We start from the raw sequence: 24,941 nt of genomic DNA on the forward strand, positions 1-24,941 counted from the left end.
TAAATGACTTCTTCTTGCTCTTAACTCCTTCGGCTAACTCAGGAATGGACTGCACAGAGTAGGTGTCCAACACATCTTTGCTTTCTGGCACAGGAGAGGCTTGAATATCTTATAGGCTGTGGTAAAAGAGTCACAGGAGTGAAAAAGAGTAACGGATGGGATAGGATCCTGGGGAGGCAGGCAGTGATGGGGTCTGTATTAGGCAGACCCTTGCCACAGTCTCCTAAGTCAGAAACTAGATTCTGCCCTGACCCTGTCTGCCATATGCAACTGGACTGTATGACAAAGTATCTACTTCTTAAATATTTTGAGCTCTAGTCTCTTCCCTTGTTCTACTGTCACTTTGTTGGTTCAAGTTCTCACTCTTTGCAGCCTGGGCTACTGTAGTGTGTATATGGCCAAGTGCTATTCTGAGTTACGTTAATACTGCAAAATGCAGCCCGGACTGCTGTAGTACAGCCAAATGCTGTACAGGACTATTCTAACAAAGCGTCCTTCCTTTCCTCCACTCTAACTTGCCTCAATTGAGTGTTCCCTGAAGTCAGAAGGATCTTTCTAAAATGCATGTCTGACCATGCCTATTTCCTGTTTTAAAAAGCCCTGCAGTGACTCTTCATTACCTTCTGGATAAAATCCCAGTGCCTTAGTCTAGAATCTTAGGCTCTTTGTGATCTGGGCTATACTTATGTGTTTAGCTTCACCCCACTACAGCCATTCCTCTCTTACCCTAGATGCCAGCTCTGTATCCTGGAGCCTATCTGCTCCTTCTTTTTTCTTTTTTTGAGACATAGTCTCACTGTCTTGCCCAGTCTGAGTGCAGTGGTGTTATCATAGCTCAGTGCAGCTTCAAACTCTCAGGCTCAAGAGATCCTCCCACCTCAGCCTCCTGAGGAGCTGCGACTACAGGTGCATGCCACTATGTCTGGCTGAATTTTTAAATTTTTTGTAGAGACAGGGTTTTGCTATGTTGCCCAGGCTGTTCTTGAACTCCTGGGCTCAAGTGATCCTCACACCTTGGCCTCCCAAGGTTCTGGGATTACAGGTGTGAGCCACTGCACCGGTCTGCTTTCTTTATCTCTGCTACCTTTATTTGTGCGGTTCCTTGAGCCTGGAATATCTTTCCTTCCATTTCTGTGCCTCTGTACTTGGTGATGGCAATGAAGTCTTGATGTGGGTGTCTCTCTTCATGGTGCCTGACTACACTGTATCTATTCCCTCCCTTGGTCAGAGGTAACTGGCCTGCCTCTTCCGCTTTTCAAAGCCTGTGTCTTGTTTTGGAATATTCACAATGTTTCTTGTTTTCTAATCCATACCTTAAAAAATTCAATGACTTTTATGATTCACTTAAGAACTATAAATCCTACTATAATTTTACAGTATCCAAAGTCTTAATCATCCAGTAAAAAATCACAGAGATGATTTCTACCAAGTGAGAGGTTGTTCTCATGCTCATTGTCAAGGGACAGCTGTTTTATTTTGGAGTGTTTCTAAGGCTAAGGAGATGAGGCTAGCATAGGGTTTTATATTTGATGGAAAATGGAAAGAAGGAGATGGAGAGAAAGGGAGAGGTGGTTATTCAAAAACATTTCAGAGGCAAATATACTCACTGAATAACTTTTTTTCCTATTTTAAAACGTTTGCACCTTTTTCTGGGAATAGGTATACAAATAAAATATCTCTTTTTGAATTTATATGGAGCCCTTTGATAAGAATCATGGGGTTATACATGGTGATTTATGTGAAGCTTTAATCATAAAAATATTATAATGTGTTTTTGAAGCAGAAAAGACAGAGGCATTAAAAAATACTTCAAACAATTCTCAATTTCTGTTTAGCCAGATCTGATACAGAGCAGAAATAATTAGAGTGATAAAGTCTGACTGGCACTAGTAAATTTGACTAAATGCCAAGAGCAGCACAGTCAGGACACTTATGTTCATGTTTAAATTACTCAAGTGCTTAATTGTATAATTTCTGTTTCAATTACCAAATGCCCTTACTTTAAAAATTAGTCCTTTGAGTATTAGCTGCATGATGCTGTTATTAAAGTTGAAAATCTGCTATTATGGTTTAAAGGATTATTGCAAAGTTGTTGGCATATGTCTTGTTTAATAAATAAGTTTAATTGTGCATGTAATCTGGTAATTTCATAATGATGAATTATATTTTACAGAAATCTAGAGTGGCCTTTTTTTTTTCATAGGGTAAAACAAAATTACTTTTTAGGGATTTGTTTTCCACAGAAAATATTTTTAATAAAAATATCTAAGACACCTCTTATACTTTATAAGCTCCTATAAATAGTGAGACGTTTAATGGAAATTTTACATTACAGATTCTCCTCCTCCCACCTCTTTCCAAGATTAAAAGAAGGGGAACGAAGGTCAGTTACAAGGATGTACTGTTTATATATTTGGTGCTAAGTTTGACTTTCCTCTAGAATATAGAGAGTATGACAAAGTAGCTTATACAATGGATTAGTGTGTTTTCACTCCCCGTGGCACGTTTCCCATTTAGATGTGAACTCAGCAGCCACTATTAATGTTAATGAGTTTTACTGTCAAGAAAGTCCCTTAAGCTCCTTCTGAATTACCTTGGGCAAAACCTCTGATGGGCTTGATATCATTCATGTTTCCATTAACTCTAGCTGTCCTGAATTCTAGGGGGAAACATAGCACCAATTGTTTTATTTATTTATTTTGAGTTGGAGTCTTGCTCTGTCACCCAGGTTTGAGTGCAGTGGTATGATCTCAGCTCACTGCAACCTCTGCCACCCGGGTTCAGGCAGTTCTCCTGCCTCAGCCTCCCGAGTAGCTGGGATTATAGGCATGTGCCACCACACCCAGCTAATTTTTATATTTTTAGTAGCCATGGGGTTTCACTATGTTGGCCAGGCTGGTCTCAAACTCCTGACCACAAGTGATCCACTGACCTCAACCTTCCAAAGTGCTGAGATTACAGGCGTGAGCCACCATGCTCAGCCCAGTTGTTTTATTTATTTATTTATTTTTATTTTTAATATTTTTTGAGATGATGTTTCATTCTTGTTGCCCAGTCTGGAGTACAGTCGGCTCACTGCAACCTAAGCCTCCTGGGTTCGAGCGATTCTCCTGCCTCAGCCTCCCGAGTAGCTGGGATAACAGGCACGCATCACCATGCCTGGGTAATTTTTGTATTTTTAGTACAGACAGGGTTTCACCCTGTTGGCCAGGCTGATCTAGAACTCCTGACCTCAGGTGGTCCACTCACCTTGGCCTCCCAAAGTGCTGGGATTACAGGCATGAGCCAGTGGCTCTCGGGTTCAAGCGATTCTCTTGCCTCAGCCTCCTGAGTAGATGGGATTACAGGCATGCGCCACCACACCAGGCTAATTTTGTGTTTTTAGTAAAGATGGGGTTTTATCATGTTGGCCAGGCTGATCTCAAACTCCTGACTTCATGATCCTCCCAAAATGCTGGGATTATAGGCATGAGCTACCGCACCCAGCCCCAAGTTGATTCTTAGAAGAAATCTTTGCTTTTTGACTGTTGCCTTCATTTGATGAGTGACAAAACTGAGGGACAAAAAGTTTGGTGAACTTGTTTGAGATCACATAGTGAATGATAGAGAATAGACAAGACTAGAATCTGAGGGTTTTGCCTCCATGCCCTCACACTCTCATGGAGAAGGGGGTGACTCTGTGAGGAAACATGTTTGTAAATCACAGGACTGCAATATCCTTCCCGATCCTTGGGGACAGATGAGTTTTGGCACTCAGAATTTTTGGAATGTTAGAAACGTTCTTTCTCAGGTCTGTTAAAATGACAATTAAGGAATCAATGAGGACAAAGAGAACAACAGCAGACAGGAGTTGCTATCCCAACCTTGAAGCTAAAAAGCAGATGGAAAAGTGGGTAATTAATTGAGAAAATCAGAGAAAGCTGGAATTGAGTTCTCACAGAGAACCCCAGCAAGTCTAATCTCACAGAGAACCCCAGCAAGGACCTCTGAATGTGAGATTGCAGAGAAGGGATTTGTTCAAAGTCCTTAAAAGGGGCAGTTAGATGCTCCTCTTCCAAGGTGTCAGTCAGGTAACACCTCCTTCTCCACCCTCAGAAAAGTGGAAGTTTCTCTGGAGAGACTGAACCAGAGTAACTTTGGTCTCTAGGATTCCAGGCACAGCTGAGGATGATGCTGCTGGCGCTAAAGAAATTGAGGAGATTAAGAGGAAATCTAACTGGTGAATGGGTGAAACACTCCATTTCCTCTCCCCACAGCTTCTAGAAAGCCCTGGACAGCTGTCTATGCTCCTAGTTGGAGACTGGAGGGTTTTCTTCTGTGGGAAACTGGCCCCTAAGAAAAGAGCTGCAAGTAATGATGCTTCAGAGTCTTCTAATGAAATGGCCATGGCTCCATCATCAGAGTCTTCTAATGAAATGGCCATGGCTCCATCAGATCATCTTTGAAGTCAGGAAGTCTTTTCCACCTGCAGATCTATCAACTGTTTTTCAGTGCCTCACCCTTAAATGTGAATGGACAACTAACAACCACCAGACATTTGAGAAAGGTCCGTAAAATGAAAGAAAATAAAATTACTGTAAAAAGGAAAAAGGAACTCAGTGGGAATAGGGGAGAGAGAGAGAGAAAGAGAGAGAGAGAGAGAGAGAGAGAGAGGAACAGAAGAGAAAGACAGAGAGAGAAATGAAAAACCAGTCGAACAAAAAATTGAATTGTTAATATGGCCAAAGAGAGACGATGCTGCATCTATGATTCCGTTAAAATAAAACAAATAGAGAAAAAGAAAGAATTATTGGAAATTAAACATAAGATCAAAGAAAACAATTAGTAGAAAGAATGGAAGATAAAATTGAAGAAATATCCTGGAAAACAAAACAAAGAGAAACGAAAAGAAAAAGAGTAAAGATAACAGAATTAGGGATGGATATCCAGGAGCTTCAACATTTAACAGGAGTTACAGAGAGAGTGAGCAGAGACTCAGCCGGCAGGAGAGGAAGTTATAGAAAATTGACACAAGAAAAATTCCCCAAACTGAAGCACGTTGGACTTCAGATTAAAAGGGTTAATTGAGTGCCCAGCACAATCTGTGAATCAGGTTCTCCATAGAAGCAGATCAATAGGATGTGTGCGTGTGTGTGTGTGTAAGAAAAGATTTATATATATGAAGAGATTTATTATAAGGAATTGGCTCATCCGATATTGGAGGCTGACGAGTCCCAAGATCTGCAGGGTGAGTCAGGAAGTGGGAGACCACAGAGAACCAATGATGAAGTTCCAGTTCAAGTACAAAACCGGAGAGCTGGGAGGGCCAATGGTGCAGTTTGAGTCTGAAAGCAGGAAACAGCTGGTATCCTCCAGTTGTTGTTCTATTCAGGCCTTCAGTGGATTGAATGGGGCCCACCTACATCAGAGAGGACAGTCTGCCTACTCAGAATTCACTAGTTTCAATGTTGATCTCACCAAAAACATCCTTACAGAAACGCCTGGAATAATGTTTGAACAGATATCTGGACACCCCATGGCCCAGTCAAACTGGCACCTAAAATTAACCATCACACACAATAGCTAACAAAATAAGTTAAAAAAAGAAAAAAAAAAATCCATACCAAGTACATCACCGTAACATTTGAAAATACAAGGGATGGAAAGAAGATACTTAAAACCTATAGAAAATAAATAGACAATCCAAATGGCTTTAGACTTTTGAAGAGCAGTCTTAGAAGCCAGAACACGATGGATTCACAGATTGTGCTGGGCACTCAATTAACCCTTTTAATCTGAAGTCCAACGTGCTTCAGTTTGGGGAATTTTTCTTGTGTCAATTTTCTATAACTTCCTCTCCTGCCGGCTGAGTCTCTGCTCACTCTCTCTGTAACTCCTGTTAAATGTTGAAGCTCCTGGATATCCATCCCTAATTCTGTTATCTTTACTCTTTTTCTTTTCGTTTCTCTTTGTTTTGTTTTCCAGGATATTTCTTCAATTTTATCTTCCATTCTTTCTACTAATTGTTTTCTTTGACTTAGAGAAAATGATGTTCAAACCAGAATTTTATACCCAGCAGGCATCAACTAAATACGTGAGTAGAAGATATTTTCAGTCATAAAATACAACATTTATTTATCCAAGGCATCTCATGCTTAAGAAGACACTCAGATAGGAGAGTATGTATCACCAAAACAAGGGAGAAAAATCACAAAAGAGGAAGATAAGCGATACAGCAAACATGATGCCCCACAGGAGATAAGCAACAGACATTTCCAGGAAAATGCATAATGGTGAAGGGAAGTTCCAAGATGACAGTTAAGGCATAACAAGTTCAGATCAGAACAGAAAGGTGAGGAGTCCCTGGAGAAATGTCTCCAATTTATATATATATAATATATGTTATTTATATTATATATAATATATATTATAATACATATATAATATATATGATATATTGAATATATATAATATATATGATATATTGAATATATATAATATATATGATATATTGAATATATATATATATTCAATTGATAGATGACCTAATTTGTTGTAACATATTGAGTGATGAATTTTTTTGGAAAATTTAAGTTTGTAATGGCTCCAATAGAACAATATGCAATTAACTCCCCTGCCAATAGTTAACTCTAGAAAAAAACAAGTTGTACCAGAACTTGAAATAAATTAGAAATTATTCATAGAAAGGAAATAAATTATTACTATGCGGCCCAGTTGGAAGCAATAGTTACATGACCATGTTAATTTAAATATTGATTATCGATTTAAGAAAAATTATGTTTCAACTATTGGAAAGTTGAAGTAACAAGAATTTTGTGTGTGTGTGGAGAAAAATTATGTTTCAACTATTGGAAAGATGAAGTAACAAGAATTTTGTGTGTGTGTGGAGTGTGTGTATATTTGTGTGGGATGAGTGGGAAGATAGTGGTATAAGGGTAATAATAGAAAATAAATAGATGATAGTCATGTTAGAAATACGGATGTAGAGATTAGAAGAAACGGCTGAAAGAAAAGTGTTGGTCTCTGAGGTATTAGCATTTGGGGTGGTGTGTTGGTCAAAAGAATACATACGCATTCTGTAGTACACCTCACTTCAAGAGGTGAGCTAGTTTCATCTTTCCTTGAGTATGGGCTACTCTCATCCAATGAGTAGAATAAAGCAGATGTGACAGTATGTGACTTCTCAGACTAGGTCATAAAAGGCATTGAGACTCTTTCGGGTTGCTTTGGGTACAATCAGCTGTCATGTCAAGTGCATGTTAAGGGCATTCAGATAGTCTTGTAGAGAGGCCTACATGACGAGGAACATGTAATTGCAACAGAAAGGAGCTCAGGAGTCTGGGGTTTGTGTTATTTAGTGGTAGACTAACTGGTCATTTTCTAAGATGGGAAGTGGAGACTTTCATATACTTTTTTTTTTTTTTTTGAGACAGTCTTGCTCTGTTGCACAGGCCAGAACACTGTGGTGCAATCTTGGTTCATTGGAACCTCTGCCTTCTGGGTTCAAGTGATTCTCCTGCCTCAGCCTTCCGAGTAGCTGGGATTACAGGTGTGTGCCACTACACTGGGCTAATTTTTGTATTTTTAGTAGAGACAGGGTTTCACCATGTTGACCAGGCTGGTCTTGAACTCTTGATCTCAGGTGATCTGCTCTTGGCCTCTCAAAGTACTGAAGTTACAGGCGTGAGCCACCACCAGCTGAGACTTTCATATTCTGAAGCACACATTCTAATAACTGCATTTGAAAATATTTTAACTTCTTGGATATTCCTATAAGTCTTGCATGGTGAATTAAACTGTCTAAAATGAAAGTAGAACAGATTGTTTAAATGTTCTCAACAAATGTTATGTGGCCTCCAAGAATTTAATTGGTTCAGTTTATTTTCAAATATTGAATAGATATTCCCAGCTTCAAGATCAATACAGTTAAATTTTCTTCTATAGGGTGAATTTATTTCTAAGCACCCTTTCTTAGAGGGAGTGGCCCTTTGGTATTTTAATGTTATGGGGTGGAGGTGGGTATCTCGTTTCATTTGGGAAGGCCGTAGGTCTGGTCTCCTGTAGCTCACACACCATTGCATGGTAGCCACAGCAGATGGTCAAGGTTACAAGGGTTGGTGAACAAAAGCAGACTTTGGTGCAGACTTTGCTTTTGGCCTCTGGGGAGTCCTTTTGTTTTTAATCAGCTCAGTTATGCATTCGAGTTTTATTCAGATTACTATACTTAGCATTTTTAGTCATTTTCAGTGGGAGAGTTACTCAGGGTTTCTCGTCTTTTCTACTACCAGGAGTCTAATTTAGATAGGCTAATGTTTGTGAACAGTTGGGTCTGTGACATACAGTGGAAAAACAGATTCTATACTTGAGCCGAAAAGCTCGAGAGAAACTACCCCTAATCGATGGGAGGCACCATTGAAGCCCTGACCCCTATGCCCTTAGCCCACCTACACTTGCCTGCAGCTGAGGCTAGTCCCAGGCAGGCTTAACTTCTCACCTTAACATTTCCCTCTAGGAGCTGGGCTGAATACAGGTGTATCCTGTAAGAAGTTTGGAAGTGGCGTTGATTCTGTGCTCAACCTTCAGTCAAGGAGGGACGAAAGTTGATAGATAAGTGCCCCACCTCGCTGTCCTCAGTCTTGTCAGTTCTGAGGAGTGTGCCATGGAGTGCCTCAGAGGGTTCCAGCAGGACCATGCCCTAGATGTCTAAGAGGTAACTTGCTCATTCATGCCCCCTCAAACAGGCCTGAGACCACCTCTCAAACAAATGACCTGCAGCCTTTTCTCAGGAGCTGCTTATGGGGGAACCCTAAGACACCATCACATAGACATAAATTTTTCTTAAACTCTAATCAGCCTCTATGGATTTTTAAGCCAAGGAATCAATCTTTCCATGTGAGTTTTCCTTACTAAAATACAGAAACAACTTCTTTTTGAATTTAGCTTTAAGGAAGAAAAGATGATTGGCTTCCAATAATTTTGGACTGATTTGTGAAGTACAGTGTTTTTGTTGTCTGTTTTAATAATAATGCAAGAGGAAAAGTGCTGATAAAGTTATTTTTGCTTTGTCAGTTTCTGTTGATATTTCAGTTCAATTTTTGTCTTTGAAAATGTTTTAAAAGTGTCCCAAGCTATCCTGTTAATTGGTCCAGAAAGTAAAGTGATACATTTTTCAGGAAATTTCCGTAGATACAGACATGGTAGCACAAATTGGTACCACAGTGATTACTGTGGCCGAAAAGGGCGAGAAAATGAGTATGAATCAGTGTTAGTCCAAAGCTCTGTACAACAGGAAAGGAGGCCGTATTCATTTGGGAAGGATTCTGCCTGCTATATATGTTTCTTTTTCTTTTGTTTAATTTCTCATCTTTCTTGTTTTGGAACACAGAAATGTTTTCATTTGTGTGTTAGTTTTGTAGTCTTTTCTTTGTGCCTGTCATTACAAACCCAAACTCATCTTTCATTCAGGAGTTTTCAGAAGTTCCCAAAGTTGAAAATAATTGCAACTGATCACGTGTGTGAATAGCTTTGATTTTTTGATAGATGAGTGGTGGTGGTTTGAGATTTCCCTGTTGGTGATGCTTGGAAGGGAGTTTTGAATGAGCTGGAGTACGTATTTATGGAGGGACAGGAGTGCAGCGTGAAAGACCATGCATGGCCTTTCAACTCAAGTCCTCGCCCTAGTCTTTGTACACCTGGGCAGATGCTGTTTTCTCATCTGGAAAACCCACTTTGAAGGGTAGTTGTGAGGATTAATGAGATAATCCATAGGAAGTTCTAAATAGGGTACCTGGCAGGTGACACTTGGGTGTCTCCTAACTTACTGTAAGGCAGAAACATTGAAGCAATCTGAACAGGATGGATCTCTTCCATTTCTATTCATGTAGCTACAACTTTAATTTCTGAAGAAATGTGGGTCTTATTTTTCTAACTTTGCATGGGAGCTTTTCAGACTTTCTTAATTTAGTGCACTAGAATATTGTTGTGTGGTTTATTTCAGCTCTTGAAACAGCTAGTCCTGAAGATGGATGGATTCTCCCTCAAAATTGTAATTTCAACTCCAGCATTATCTCTGACATTGCTTTGGCTGTGGGGTTGTATTTTCAGTATGGTAGCAGCCCACATTTGACCTAGCCTATTCCTCTTGGCTCAGCTCCAGGAAAAGTATTTTATTTCAGGGTTTGCCTGGATATTGTCTCTTAGACCTCAAATTGTAGAATGTAAAAATGTAGTTAACAAAGTTTTTAAGAGTCACCAACATAATAGACATTATTTGTAAGTCATGTTGTAGTGGAGTTTCCAGTTCAGCATAAATTCCATCTTGGAGAAAACTGGCTTGATATTGACAGCTACTACAGTAAATCCAAATGTACCAGAAGAAAATAAACGACAGTTTATTGGCTGCATCCAGCTTGTTCAACTGGTGGCCTGCGGGCTACACGAAGCCCAGGATGGCTTTGAATGTGGCCCAACACAAATTCGTAAACTTTCATAAAACCTGATGAGATTTTTTGGGTGATTTTTTTTTAAGCTCATCAGCTATTGTTAGTATTAGTGGATTTTATGTGTGGCCCAAGACAATACTTCTTCCATTGTGGCCCAGGGAGGCCAAAAGATTACACCCCTGAGCTAGATAATCTCGAATAAATCAGGGGTTCTGAGTAGGAGGCAAGACTTGACTCTGAAGGCTTAGCTCAGACACTGGACCAAATCAAGGACTAGCTAAAACAGAGATAGAACGAAAGCAGCTTTCTATAAGAAACAACCACCAGTATGTCACCAGTGTGCTGTGGCAACACCTGGAAGTTACAGCCCCTTTCCATAGCAACAACCACATGACCCAGAAGTTACTACCCTTTTTCTAGAAATTTCTGCACAACCTGCCCTTAATTTGCATATAGTTAAAGGTGGGTATAACTGTGACTGCAGAACGCCCCTGAGCTGCTCCTCTGGGCACACTGCCTGTGGGGTAGCCCTGCTCTGCTGCTCCTGTGCACTGCCACATCAACAAAAGTTGCTGCCTAACTCCACTGCCTTGCCCTCAAATTCTTTCCTGGGTGAAGTTAAGAACCTTCCCAGGCTAAGCCTCAATTTTGGGGCCCACCTGTCCTGCATCAGTTCCAGTATTTTTTACTTTTATTTTATTTTTTTAAGGAAGATGGTGTACCACAAAGGATTGAGAGTGACAGTTTGTTGTAAATGCAGTTGAATGATGCAGAAATCACACATGCCGCAAGAAAAGATAATGCCGAATGTGAAGAAGATATGATGATCTAGAAGTAAAAATTTCTCACTTGATGGCCAAATAAATGCCGCCTTTGCAGTGTGTTAGAGAATAACCTGTGTCTATAATACAAAACAACACTGTGGTGGTTAAACAATGGAGGAACTACATGTGAACAGTAGTATTCTGTCTTCTAATGAGTTAATATTAGATTTTATTTAATGAATGTATATTTACATTTTAGGGTAAAAATAAAATGTTTAAGACTTATTTAAGATTATTTTACTTCATTTCACCATTACATATATATATATGTATGTATGTTTAGTTAACCTGTCAAACATCAGCTCTGAAACAGATAATAGGACTTCTACTGTATTCTTAAATATCCTAAGTTTTGCTAGTTCCACTCTTGGCTTGATTCTTCTCAAGATGTATTCAGTAATATGAAAGTGTTATTGATCCTGTGTCAGTGGGGATTTAGAGGCATCCAGAGTTAGGAAACTCAGCCCCAATGTCATCTAAATGACACAGTAATTTTGTCACTGTCTAAGAGCAATTGTGACTGTTGAGGAGTGTAGGTGACTTGAACCTGTGATCTTGATTCACACCCCTTAGCTTGCCTTGGTACATTTCCTACACCAGCAGTCAAACAAGCACATACCTATAGACTCTGGAGCTGAAAACTTTTAGGAGAGCCCCAAAGTTAGCCACATTTGAGAATCTGACCAATGCATTGGCGCTGTACGCTACGTAAATACAATTGTGTGTTCCTTAGCTCCAGCTTTGTCATGATGCCGATAGGTGAGGGCAGGGATGCTAGCAATTTTGTGGACTAATAAAAATTGTTATGAGTTTATGAAACTCTTAATCTACATGCAAAGCTTTTATGTGCCTCTGTTTCAGTTATCTTTGCACTCCCCAACCCCATCACCCTTTGGCTATTACAGAGTTGAGGAGGGAATCCCTTGTGGATTGTATGAGCTTCAGAAAAATAAAGCAAACAGAAAGATGAAAATGATTTGGCTCTCTGTTGATACTGTCTACATAAACACCCACCCCATTGCTTTCTCTCCACAATGAACAGGGCCTAATATGCATCAAGTTACAAGCTACAGAGCTTCAATTAAGTAATTTAATCACCCTGTTTTGGTCATTATGCAGAATTGACAGAAAACATTCCTCCTGCTCCCACAAATTGCTGGCATTCCTTTGGGAAAACTAAATAAAGACACTGTATTTAGAGGAATGTTAAGAAACCTGACAAATATATGCAACAGACAGCAGAAGTCAGCTCATGTACCAAGGGAAGCGACCACAACCTCTGTCATGGACTTTTCACAAAAGTCCCTTTCTCAGATGATGAATAAAGTGCTCGTGTACTTTTTAATGTGTTTTTCTCATGACATAATGTACCTTAGTAGGCATGTTTATGGGTGTCATGAGCTTTTCTTTTACAAAAGATCTGAATCATAAGATGGAATATATGTTTAAATGTTTTCTTCCTAGTTTGTAAATGCAATATTGAAATATACCATGCTAGAATTATGTGCTAATAGCTAACACCTAGTTTCCCTAGCTTTGGATCGGAGTAGCAAGCTTCTGCTCATTAGAAATACAGAGATGAAATGAATATAGTCAACCATATGGCTGTACTGTTTTGAGTTTAAAAGAATAAGATAACAGGAAAATCAAGCAAAGATGAATCATTGTTTTTCTACATCCCTGTGCAGTGTCGCTTCAACGTAAGAATCCCTTATTAATGTTGTGTTACTCTTCCATGTCCCTTTTGTTTCCAGGATCTTCCCTTTCACCCCACTGCAGTCCCAGACCATTGTGACTATGTCTGGTTCTTGTTGTTCTTAGGAAGTCCTCTTCCAAATTGGGTGGTTGGTAGGCACTTGGTAAATGTTGTTGAATGAATACAGTGGGCTTCATTCTTTTCTTCTTGTCATATATCCCATAGCCCATCCTGTCTACTAATCTTGCCTTCCTGTTTCCCTTCTGAGCATCTTCAGTAATCCTAGTCTCTGGTTTCACCCAATTTATCTGGTAGATTTCTATGATCATGCATTTCAGGGGTGTGGTGCCCTCTCTAGTACATTTGGTCTGTTACAGATACATTTCTATTTGCAGTTTAGCAAGTTTTCTTGCCTCTCGTTCCCCACCCCTACACCTACAGTGCATGTGTGCACATCTATACATGCATGCATGTGCACATGCAGTCAGACACACACACACACACACACACACACACACACACACACTTTACCTTAACTACATAGCATTGTAGACAATAGTCATACAGGTTGAGCATCCCTAATCTAAAATTTGAAATGCTCCAACATCAGAAACTTTTTGAGTGCTGACTTGATGTCACAAGTGGAAAATTCCACACCTGACTTCATGTGACAGGTTGCAGTCAAAACACAGAAATGCCACGTACCATTTATTCTGTGTCCCTAGGGAAATAAGACCTTCCCAGCCCCCGTCATCTGTGATGTTTCTTTCCCATGCTTGCCCACAAATGGTAAGAAAATGGCAAGTGTGCAGACCAGATACACTAATGGCAGGTTCTGAAGATGCTACTGTGCTGTTTTGTTACCCTGAACACATTATGTTTTCACTGTATTAATGGTATGTTGTATTTTTTTACAGTTAATGATCGCTTATTGGTAGCATATAAATTCAGAGTCAGGAGTGATGGTGATGCTTAAGAACCACAGATTTTTTTCCACATGGTTGGCTAAGATGGTGACAGCTTTGTTCTCCTATACTTCAGTGTATACAAACTTTGTTTCATGCACAAAATTATTAAGTATAAAATTAGCTTCTGGCTATGTGTATAAGAAACAAATGAATTTTGTGCTTACACTTGGGTCCCATCCCCAAGATATCTCATTATTGTAAATGCAAGTATTCCAAAATTTAAAAGAAATTCAAAATCTGAAACACTTCAAGCATTTCACGTAAGGAATACCTAACCTGTATATACCAAGACCTGACCTCTTCCCTTTGTTTTTTTCCAAGGTCTGAATGACCAGAGGTGCTGGTTGAGCTAAGGTCTGGGGGAAGAGTATTCAAGGCAGAACTAAGGGCTGTACAAAGGCCCTGGAGTAGGCAGAATAATGTGAGGAAGAAATAAACTTCTATTTTGTTTAAACCACAGTTACTTGGAATATCTTCATCCCTTTGTTCCCAATCTAACTATGAATATTTATTTTAGGTATGTTTCATAGGAATGTTTCATTTACATAGCATCTAGATAGATTTTTTTTTTGAGACTCTTGTTGCCTAGGCTGGAGTGTAGTGGTGCAGTGGCATGGTCTTGGCTCACTGCAGCCTCCGCCTCCCACGTACAAATGATTCTCCTGCCTCAGCTTCCCAAGTAGCTGGGATTACAGGCACATGCCACACACCTGGCTAATTTTTGTGTTTTTCATAGAGAGGGAGTTTCACCACATTGGCCAGGCTGGTCTCAAACTCCTTACTCAGGTGATCTGCCTGCCTCAGTCTTCCAAAGTGTTGGGATTACAGACATGAGCCACCACACCCAGCCATATGTAGGTAGATTTGTAACCCGATTTGAGACTTTCTATCTTTTGACATCAGGCATTTAAGTTGTTTACATATATTATAGACACATCTACTCATATGCCTGTCATCTTATATATCTTTTCAATTTACTATGCCTGTTTCCCCTTTTCCTTTTCCCTTTATTGAATTTACAACTTTTTTCTTCCATTTTCTTTCCTGTTCTGTTATTTTCCATCATGTTTTGGAAATTATGTATAACTTTTTTAGTGATCTTTTAGTACTCACCTTCAAATTTATATTTTTCTTCAATGCCTTAAATTATTTGTTGTATATTTATTATTCATGTACAAAACAATAATCTTAGCATATTTTACTTCATTTCTCCATCTCATTAGTTTCTATGTTGAGATTATCTTGGATTTTAGTTCTAGATTGTTACACATTTTAAAGTCAATAATTATTTAAACTGATCTATAAATTTTTAAATTTTTCAAGAGAGGGGATTTTGTTGTGTTGTGCAGGCTGGCTTTGAACTCCTGGGCTCAAGTGATCCTTCTGCCTCTGCCTCCCGAGTAGCTGGGGCTATAGGTGCTTATTGTCACTGTGCCCATCTGAATGATGTTTTATTAGTTTCTTTGCTTAGCACTTATAGTGTCTGTTATAGCTTCCTTTTAGTCCTTTGTGCTATTACCTCTATTCTATCATAATCACATTATGTGGTAGTTAATTGTGTGTCCCCTGGCTGTTTTGCTACTTGATGCCTGAAAGACTCACTTTTGCATCTCCAGAGTTCTGCCTGTAGTAGCTATACTGCAAATGTTTGTTGAATGAATGTAAGCCCTGTTATTCTATATCACCCCAGCCCTGTACTTTGATTTGCTTCCCTGTGTTTCTTGGTGGCCTCATTCCTCCTGATCTAGATCCTTAGGTGTTACCATATCTACAAGCCTGTCTGCTCTCTGCATGAGGTACACCATGGTGGCGTCAGAATTAGCAGGAAGCAGAATGGAACTCAGGGCTCTAGCAGATCTCCTGAGAGGAGGCATATTTGCTCTGCCTTCTGACCCTTTGTCAGTTGCTGAAGTTGACTTCCCTCGACATTTACATGTAGGGCGATACAGAGTAGTTTACAAAGTGGAGATGGCAGAAGGATACAGGCATTAGTGGAGGAGCAGCTATGTATTAAGTATTAACTTCACAGAGGTGAGGATTGAGAAAACGCTCATATCAGGTCTCAGATGTGAGAAGAATCTTTAGATGGCTTATGTGTTTATTTAGCCATGTAGTCTGGATATGAGAGTCAAGGCAGGATCCTTTCATAAATAATATTATCTACTGATTTGTCCTGCCTTGTTTTGTTATTCTGAGGGAAAAATACCTTACCCCATGGGAAGAATAGGCTGTAAAATCCTAGATGTGTTGGGAAGTTTACCCTAGGCCTACATTTTACGTTGATTAAATTTTGTTCTATTACTTCATCACTCAGGATACTACACTAAACTTTTCTCCTCTTTTGTTTATACCTTGAAGGCATTTACTGGCTATGATCATGGCTCCCTAGCTACCTTGGTTGTTGTTTGGCCAGGCAGTTTATTCTTAATGTTTATTTTTATATTTGTCTCTTTAGTTCTGCCCTTATTATTTTATATCTTTTTTCCATTTTTGGCTTATGTCTACCTAATGCCAGGGTTTGTTCCATAAGGCTTAAGAGTTGTTTTCTTTTTTTTTTTTTCTGAGCTGGAATTTCACTCTTGTCACCTAGGCTGGAGTGCAGTGGCATGATCTTGGCTCACTGCAACCTGTCTTCCGGGTTCAAGCGATTCTCTTGCTTCAGCCTCCTGAGTAGCCGGGATTACAGGTGCCCACAACCACGGCCGGCTAATTTTTGTAATTTTAGTAGAGACAGGGTTTCACAGGGTTGGCCAGGCTGGTCTCGAACTCCTGACCCCAGGTGATCCATTTGCCTCGGCTGCCCAAAGTGCTGGGATTATAGGTGTGAGCCACTGCACCTGGTCTGAGAGAGTTCATTGAGCAATGGTCTTAGTCCATTTGGGCTGCTGTAACAAAATGCCATAGCTTGGGTGGCTTATGAACAACAGACCTTTACTTCTCGCACTTCTAGAGGCTGGCAAGTTCCTGATCAAGGCAGATTCACTGTCTGGTGAGGCCCTGCTTTCTGGTTCATAGATGTGTCTTATTGTTGTGTTCTTATGTGGCACAAGGGTTGGGGCAGTTTTCTGGGGTCTCTTCTGTAACAGCACTAGTCCCATTCATGAGAATTCTACCCTCAAGACTCAATCATCTCCCAAAGGCCCTGCCTCCTAGCACCATTCTCTTGATGATTAGGTTTCAACAGATGAATTTTGAGGGGACTCATTCAGACCATAGAAACTCCCTTTTCTTTTTCTTAAGGTAGAAATTACTATAAGGGACCAAGAGCAGTGTTGTCACAGGGAAGGATCAATCAGGGCATTCGCCTGGAGTCTTTTACCTTAGTGGGGGATCCTACAGTCATCCTGGGATGGGTGGGTGGATCTACAATGAAGTGACTCCAACCAGTACCAAGATGGTCCTGCCTACATTTTCTTTTCCACCTTTCTTCTCTCTACTGCTCCTTATCTTAGTTCATTCTGTGCTGCTGTAAGAGATACCTGAGTCTGGCTATTTTAAAAGGAATAGAAATTTATTTCTCACAGTTCTGTATGTTGGAAAGTCCAAGATCAAGGTGCCAGCATCTGGTGAGGGCTGCTTTCTACCTCCAAGATGGCACCTTGAATGCTGCATCCTCATATGGCAGAAGGTGGGTGGGCAAAGAGCGATGAACTCCCTCCATCAAGCCCCTTTATAAGGACACCTGAGGAAGGATCCCTTATGGCCTGATCACTTCTTAGAGGCCCTCTTTTTTTTTTTTTTTTTTCCAGATGGAGCCTGGTTTTGTCACCCAGTGCAGTCTCCACTCACTGCAACCTCCACCTCCCAGGTTCAAGCGATTTTTCTGTCTCAGTCTCCAGAGTAGCTGGGATTACAGCTGTGTGCCAACACGTCCAGCTAATTTTTGTATTTTTAGTAGAGACGGGGTTTCACTATGTTGTCCAGGCTGGTCTCGAACTCCTGACCTCAAGTGATCCACCCACCTCGGCCTCCTAAAGTGCTCATGCCTGGCCAGGTTTACAAGCGTGAGCCACCATGCCTGGCCAGAGGCCTCACCTCTTAATACTATCACATTGGTAGCACATAAATTTTGGAGGGAACACATTCAAACCATAACACACCCTGCCCCCCATTAAATTCCCCTTGGAACCTAGAAGAGGACACATTCATAGTCAGGCATCTGAAGCATCAAGGAGAAACCCTGATTTTTTTTTTCCTGGTGACCTTCAACACTTACCTTCATCACTTACAGGAGCCCAAGAAGAAAGAAAGGTTTGGACTTTCAGAAGGAGGCTGTAGGTGTGTGTGTTTGTGTGAGTGAAATGCTTTTTGCCATAGTAGCATGTTCAGACCTACCATTAATAGCCTGTTAGTTGACTGAATTCTTGTCTTTCTCTCTGGGATGCCCAGTCTCTGAACTATGTAAAAGATTCAAGCATTTTAAATCTACGCCCACATGAGATTTCCCTCAGAATAGGCTTTATGAATATTCATGCTGAAGTATTTAGCCTCAGGGTGTGAAATATTAATCTCTTACCTGAGTTTTACATCTAATTCTTTTTCAATGACATGGAGAAAAATTAAATGTTACTTGCCACCAGGGGCATCATTAGGATGAGCTCTTTGGGTTAAAGCTCTCAAAGAAGAACTCATAGTCTTAAATAATTTTTTGTAATTTCCCATTATGCGATAGGTAAAATTTACAAAGATATTACCATAGTTTTTATTAAACAGTGACCTTCTGTCTATCCAGATTTGACAAGCAAATAATATTAAAAGTCGACTTCTGTTGTGGTAAATATGAATAATCCAAGTTATTTTTGTTGCATTAGAATTTGTAATGAAGAATCCATGTCAAATGAGTGCAATGTTTATCAGTAGAAACCACAGGGAAGATAGACTCTATGATGAACGGGCAACGAAATCAGGTACTCTAAATCAAGCAGGAGAAATTAAGAAATAACATTGAGGTTGGGTGTGGTGGCTCATGACTGTAATCTCAGTGCTTTGGGAGGCAAGGTGGGAGGATCGCTTGAGGACGGGGGTTCAAGACCAGCCTGCGTAATATAGCAAGACTCATCTCTATGGAATTTTTTTAATTAAAAAAAAATTTAGCTGAGCGTGGTGGCTCACACCTGTAGTCCTAACTACTTAGGAAGCTGAGGCAGGAGGATCGCTTGAGCCCAGGAGTTTGTGGCTACAGTGAGCCAGGATTGCACCACTGCATTCCAGCCTGGGCAACAGAATGAGATCTTATCTGTAAATAAAACAAAACAAAAACCACTGGATTATGTTTCTGTTTTGGTGCATTTTTGTTTGTGCAGTATTTGAATTTTGTTTTTTGGTGGTTAGTCTGAGAGTTCACCTGGGTTTTTCTGAAGCAGTGTCGGCAGTGATGTATGAAGAGTGGAAGGAAAAAGACAGCTGAAGAGTAGTTTCTAAAATATTTGTTTCCTGTTTTCTTTTTTTTGGAGAGACAAAGTCTTACTCTGTTGTCCAGGCTGGAGTGCAGTGGCATGATCTTGGCTCACTGCAGCCTCCACCTCCCGGGTTCAAGCGATTCTCCTGCCTCAGCCTCCCAAGTAGCTGAGGCGACAGGTGCATGCCACCACGCCCAGCTAATTGTTTGTATTTTTAGTAGAGACAGGGTTTCACAGTATTAACCAGGATGGTCTTGACCTCCTGACCTTGTGATCTGCTGCCTCAGCCTCCCAAAGTGCTGAGATTACAGGTGTGAGCCACTGTGCTTGGCCTCTTTTTCTTACTGTATCAATATTTGTTGAAGAAAATTGAGAAATAATGGATAAATAAAAAAGAAAATAAAGAATGCTTCTGAACTGATGACCAGGGACATCTACAGCTATGAAATTAGTTTACTTTTTTCAGTCTTTTATTCTATATGAAAAATTCAAGTATGTATATTTTAAAAAAGCAGAGTCATGGTATGCTATTTTGTAATCTGTGTTTTAGTAATTTAAATGATGCTCTTGGCATAATTTTAAGTAACTGCGTAGTATTCATTTTATATGGATGTATTATGATTCATTTAAACAATTTGACGTTTTTATATTTAGGAAGCTCTCATTTTATATTGTTATAAATGGCATTTCAGTGAACACCCTTAAAGCTAAATTTTTGCATATATCTACTATTATTTCTTGTTCTTAGGACAAATTTCCAGAAATAGAGTTACTTAATTGGAATGTGTACATTTCACCACTGTAGATGTATATTGTCAAATTGCCCTCCAGAAAGATTGTTCCAGTTCATGCTTTCACACTCTCTCTAAAGCTGGTTATTATCATCAAAATAGATATTTGCAGATTTTATAGGAAAATGCTGGTAACTTATTGCTGTTTTTAATTTTAACAGATTTAAAATTCCATCTTAATCTCATATGAGATGTATTTTTTTAAGGGTAATTATTTCTTGATTAAGAATAAAAGAGCAAAAGAAAATCTTCTCCCTTCTGGAAGGAGACAGAATTCCTTCAAAAGAAATGATTATTTCACATCAAAGATTAGTAATAATTCCCTAGCTGTGGAAATCATTGCACCGGTAGGGCATCCCTCTCTTGAGACACAGATCTTTGCCCACATCTTTTTATTATAATTAAATTCATTGTGATGGGATTTTACCTGTACATAATCCAGCAAATTTACATGTAAAAAATTAATTGTGGGTTTGTACAGCGATACTATCCCATGAGTCTAATGACTTTGATAGTACGATCTGAGGTTATAATTAAGAATTGAATGGGTGGCCTTGGGCATAGACTCACCAAGAATAAGTAGATTACTTTCATCTTTTGGGTTTAATCCTAGGTAGAGAGAACAATGCTAGAGAGCATGAAAGGATGATATTCCCACCCCAAAACAGTGTGTATATTCTTCTAGAAGAGTTGCTATTATAGTAATGAAAATGTTGGTTTGGGCTGTGATGTTCATGAATTGATGTCTGTGGTTCAATTTTGAACTGTGCTAATTGGTTATATCCATTTATTTTGGCAACTTAATTGGAAAATCAGCCTGGGTACTAAGAATTCCAATGAAAAACTGTAGCCTGGAGGCATCCTGCTAGTTCCTTATTTAAATGCTTCTGGAAGTCTGTCTGTCATCATTCATACTTATTACTGAGACTATGATAGGTATTTGGTAAAAAATGATACTAGATTGTTCAGTTTGTTTATCACTCTTGTTCTAAGACACCGATAGTGATTATCGAAGATGATTGTTTTTTCTGCTACCCTTACTCACCTGTTGCAAACACTTTTTTCCTCCTCTACCCCAAGCACATTATTGCCAGGTTAAATGTTCTTAAAGGGGCCGGGCACAGTGGCTCACACCTGTAATCCTAGCACTTTGGGAGGCCAAGGCGAGAGGATGGTTTGAGCTTAGGAATTTGAAACCAGTCTGGGCAACACAGTAAGACACCATCTCTATTAAAAAAAAAAAGTACTTAAAGAACATTTGCTGAATTATATACAGGTCATGTTCTGTCATGCCAAAGCCTGTTTGGAATCTTGAGTGGCTTCTCTCACCTGTAGAATTATGTAGTGATCATTTATCTGCCAGTCAAAACCTTCTGTAAAACTGGCCAGTGCCTACCTTTCTGGTTCCATCTTTCATGGTTTATATGCAGTGTTTTTTTACTCTGAATAGAACCAGTGCTTTTTTTTTTTTTTGCCTTTTTGTCTTTATAAAAAGCTCCTCTCTTAACCTGGAATATGCTTTCTCTTCATTTGTACAGATTCTTGGGCTATGAGGTTTGGGTGAGATTTTCAACATTCATGCTTTCTGATTTTCAAGATCCAGAACAAATAATCCTGTGTCTGATTTCTAGTTGAAATGACTTCTTTCCTCTGATTTTCTATGTACTGTATTCATATTCCCTTAAGACAGCATTGACTATATTTTGCCCTATTTATAGTAGTTTATGTACCTGTCTTATTCCTTATTAAAAATTGCTTGGGATGAAGGTCTACATTTTATTTTTTGAATTTCTTGTACTAGCACAGCACCAGGCACACATTAGGTTATCAGTAAATGTTTAAATAAAGATGTAGTATTGAGAAATTATTAATGTGATTTTACAGGTGTTGAATTATGACAAAGCATAAATTTTGAGGAGATTCAGGCAATGAGTTTTCTGAATCTTTTAAAAATTGGCATATTGAGGGCCAGGCATGGTGGCTCACGCCTATAATCCCAGCACTTTGGGAGACCGAGACAGGTGGATCACGAGGTCAAGAGATTGAGACCATCCTGGTCAACGTGGTGAAACCCCGTCTCTACTAAAAATACAAAAATTAGCTGGGCATGGCGGCGTGCGCCTGTAGTCCCAGCTACTCGGGAGGCTGAGGCAGGAGAATTGCTTGAACCCAGGAGACGGAGGTTGCGTTGAGCTGAGATCGCACCATTGCACTCTAGCCTGGGTAACAAGAGCGAAACTCCGTCTCAAAAAAAAAAAAAAAAAAAAAAAAAAAGGCATATTGAAAAACTTTATTTTTTAAAAACCATAATATGACTTCAAGTTTATTTAAAAAAACAATTTTGGGGGAAAATTACCACTTTTTTGTTTTTTATTTTTATGAAATGTGGTCTTGGTCTGCCACCCAGGCTGGAATACAGTTGTGTGATCATGGCTCACTGCAGCCTCGACCATCGGGACTCGTGATCCTCCCACCTCAGCCTCCCAAGTAGCTGGGACTACATGCCACCGCACTGGGCTAATTTTTGTATTTTTTTTGTGGAGACAGGGCTTTGCTATGTTGCTTAGACTGGTCTTGAACTCCTGGGCTCAAGCAATCCACTCACCTTGGCCTTGCAAAGTGCAATTACCACTCTTACACAGCAGCATGTAAGTCTGACTTGGCATATGGCAGTAAACATAGAGCATGTGAATTTTCCAGTCACCCAATTTCTTGATTTCATCAATGTCATATCCCCCTGTCCCCACAGGATTTAAACCTCAGACATTTTCTTTCCTCTTTCCTTTAGTCAACCAGTTGCTATACGTAATCTTTTTAGACAGTAGCTTGTGGATTCATTGCCTCCCCTCTAGCTCAGCCTGAATCACTTTAATAACCACCTGGATGGGCTCCCTGCCTCTTGCATACCCACTCTTAGGGTGCTGGAAACACTCTTCAGATTCATCTGCAGAAATGTCATCAATAAACCTACCCAGACATCACTCAGGGGTTCCCACTGATGAAATCCAGATTGCAGTGTTCATCTCATCTGGTTCCATTCCACCTGTTCGGCATATCTTGCCTTCTTTGGGGCCAGGTACTTTTTACTTAGAGAGCTGTGCCTTGGGAGTCCTTCAGATCCAACATGCTCAATCTTTTTATCAGCCATCCCCAGTTTGTGCTGCATGCAGCAGACTTCTCTCTTCTTTCTCTCTCTCCAGGTTCTATCTCCTCCCAGGAGATCATAGAGGCTCTGGCCTCTCCTCTCTGTCCCATTTATTATGGGGTCTGTTTTGCCCATTTGGGCCTTCCTGCCGAGCTGTTGCATAGGCCTGTTCTCCCCAGATGGACTGGGCCCTTGCATGTGATTGGTCCTTGGGCAGATACCTTGTGATGTAAAGCAGAAATCTTTGATTTCTGTTTCTTTCATGTTGCCCTTGGTGCTTTGCACCACGCTTGGGATGCTTAGTGAACTTCTGAATGTCTCCAACTTGGGGAAGAGCTCTGCCTACAGCAGATCATGCTGCTTTTCAGAGAAATTTAAGACATTTCCATGATAGTTTTACTTAAGATCATGAATTTTTCTCCCCCTCCCCAACCACCCATAAAACCCTTAAAAAACACTTTGGATTCTACTGTAGCACTTTTTTTCTTTGTTTTTTTCCTTCTTTCTTTCTTTTTCCCCTCCTTCCCTCCCTCCCTCCCTCTCTCCCTCCCTCCTTCTCGTCTCGTCTCATCTCATCTCATCTCATCTCATCTCATCTCATCTCATCTCATCTCATCTCATCTCATCTCATCTCTTTTCTTCTCTTTTTTTCCTTTTCTTTGAGACAGAGTCTTGCTTTGTTGCCCAGGCTGCAGTGGTATACAATCTTGACTCACTGCAACCTCCGCCTCCAGGGTTCAAGCAATTCTCCTGCCTAAGCCTCCTGAGTAGCTGGGATTACAGGCATGCACCACCACACTTGGCTCATTTTTGTATTTTTAGTAGAGACAAGGTTTCACCATGTTGGTCAGGCTGGTCTCGAACTCCTGACCTCGTGATTCACCTGTCTTGGCCTCCCAAAGTGCCGGAATTACAGGTGCCCAGCCTGCTGTAGCACTTTTCATATCATAACTTCAGAACATGTAACAATTGGAATGAAATGTAGCATCTTCTGTTGGATGGCCAAAACAGATTTGTGCCTAAACCACCCATAAGTTGGCCATTGATTGGAGCTAGGTATTGAATGTGCAGCTGAGGACCCCGTCCCCTGCCTCTATGGGTCAATTTAGACACACTTAAACCAACTTTCTGAAAAAAACAAAGTAGGCCATGCACAGTAGCTCATGCCTGTAATCTCAGCACTTTTGGAGGCTGAGGCAGGAAGATCACTTGAGCCCAGGAGTTTGAGACCAGCCTGGATAACAAAGTGAGACCTCATCTCTACAAAAAAAATTAAAAAAAATAACTGGACCTAGTGACACATACAGGTAGTCCCAGCTACTTGGGAGGCTGAGGCAAGAAGATAAGCTTGAGCCAGAAGATTGAGGCTACAGTGAGTGATGATTGTGCCATTGTACTCCACCCAGGCAACAGTCTCAAAACAAAACAAAACAAACAACCTACAATTTGGGAATTCTGTGATTTCCTAGGAGTTGCTGATGGGATTCGTGTGTTCTCTGTCCCAGGCTGGTCCTGCCCAGGTGGCAATGTGCTGTGGCAGCCCCCATAAGAGAGAGACACTGGTCCATTCTCTAGGTGGAAAGATGGAAACAGGACCAGAGCTTTCTGATGGCGACTTTGAAAACTCTTCTGTCTCTTTGTCCTTCTCTCTTTTGCTAGTTATTTTGTATATAAAT

General features: G+C 40.1%; 1 protein-coding gene across 32 annotated transcripts in view; it reads left to right on the forward strand.

Moving 5' to 3' along the window:
- Positions 1-24,941, forward strand: part of ZFHX3 (zinc finger homeobox 3) — a 1,555,416-nt gene that overhangs the window by 53,318 nt on the left and 1,477,157 nt on the right. For 12 of the 32 annotated variants that reach the window (XM_054248756.2, XM_054248759.2, XM_054248752.2 and 9 more), the window contains 5 exons: positions 2,336-2,383; positions 4,257-4,546; positions 5,965-6,331; positions 7,434-7,549; positions 8,513-8,710. The exons of 9 other annotated variants lie outside the window; for them this stretch is intronic. The gene's annotated coding sequence lies outside the window, so the exon portion shown is untranslated. The remainder of the gene's footprint in view (positions 1-2,335; positions 2,384-4,256; positions 4,547-5,964; positions 6,332-7,433; positions 7,550-8,512; positions 8,711-24,941) is intronic. 11 more of the 32 variants (XM_054248765.2, XM_078357597.1, XM_078357598.1 and 8 more) reach the window with 9 other exon arrangements.

This window comes from Callithrix jacchus, chromosome 20 (genome assembly GCF_049354715.1).
Source record: "Callithrix jacchus isolate 240 chromosome 20, calJac240_pri, whole genome shotgun sequence".
In the NCBI taxonomy this organism is placed as follows: domain Eukaryota; kingdom Metazoa; phylum Chordata; class Mammalia; order Primates; family Cebidae; genus Callithrix; species Callithrix jacchus.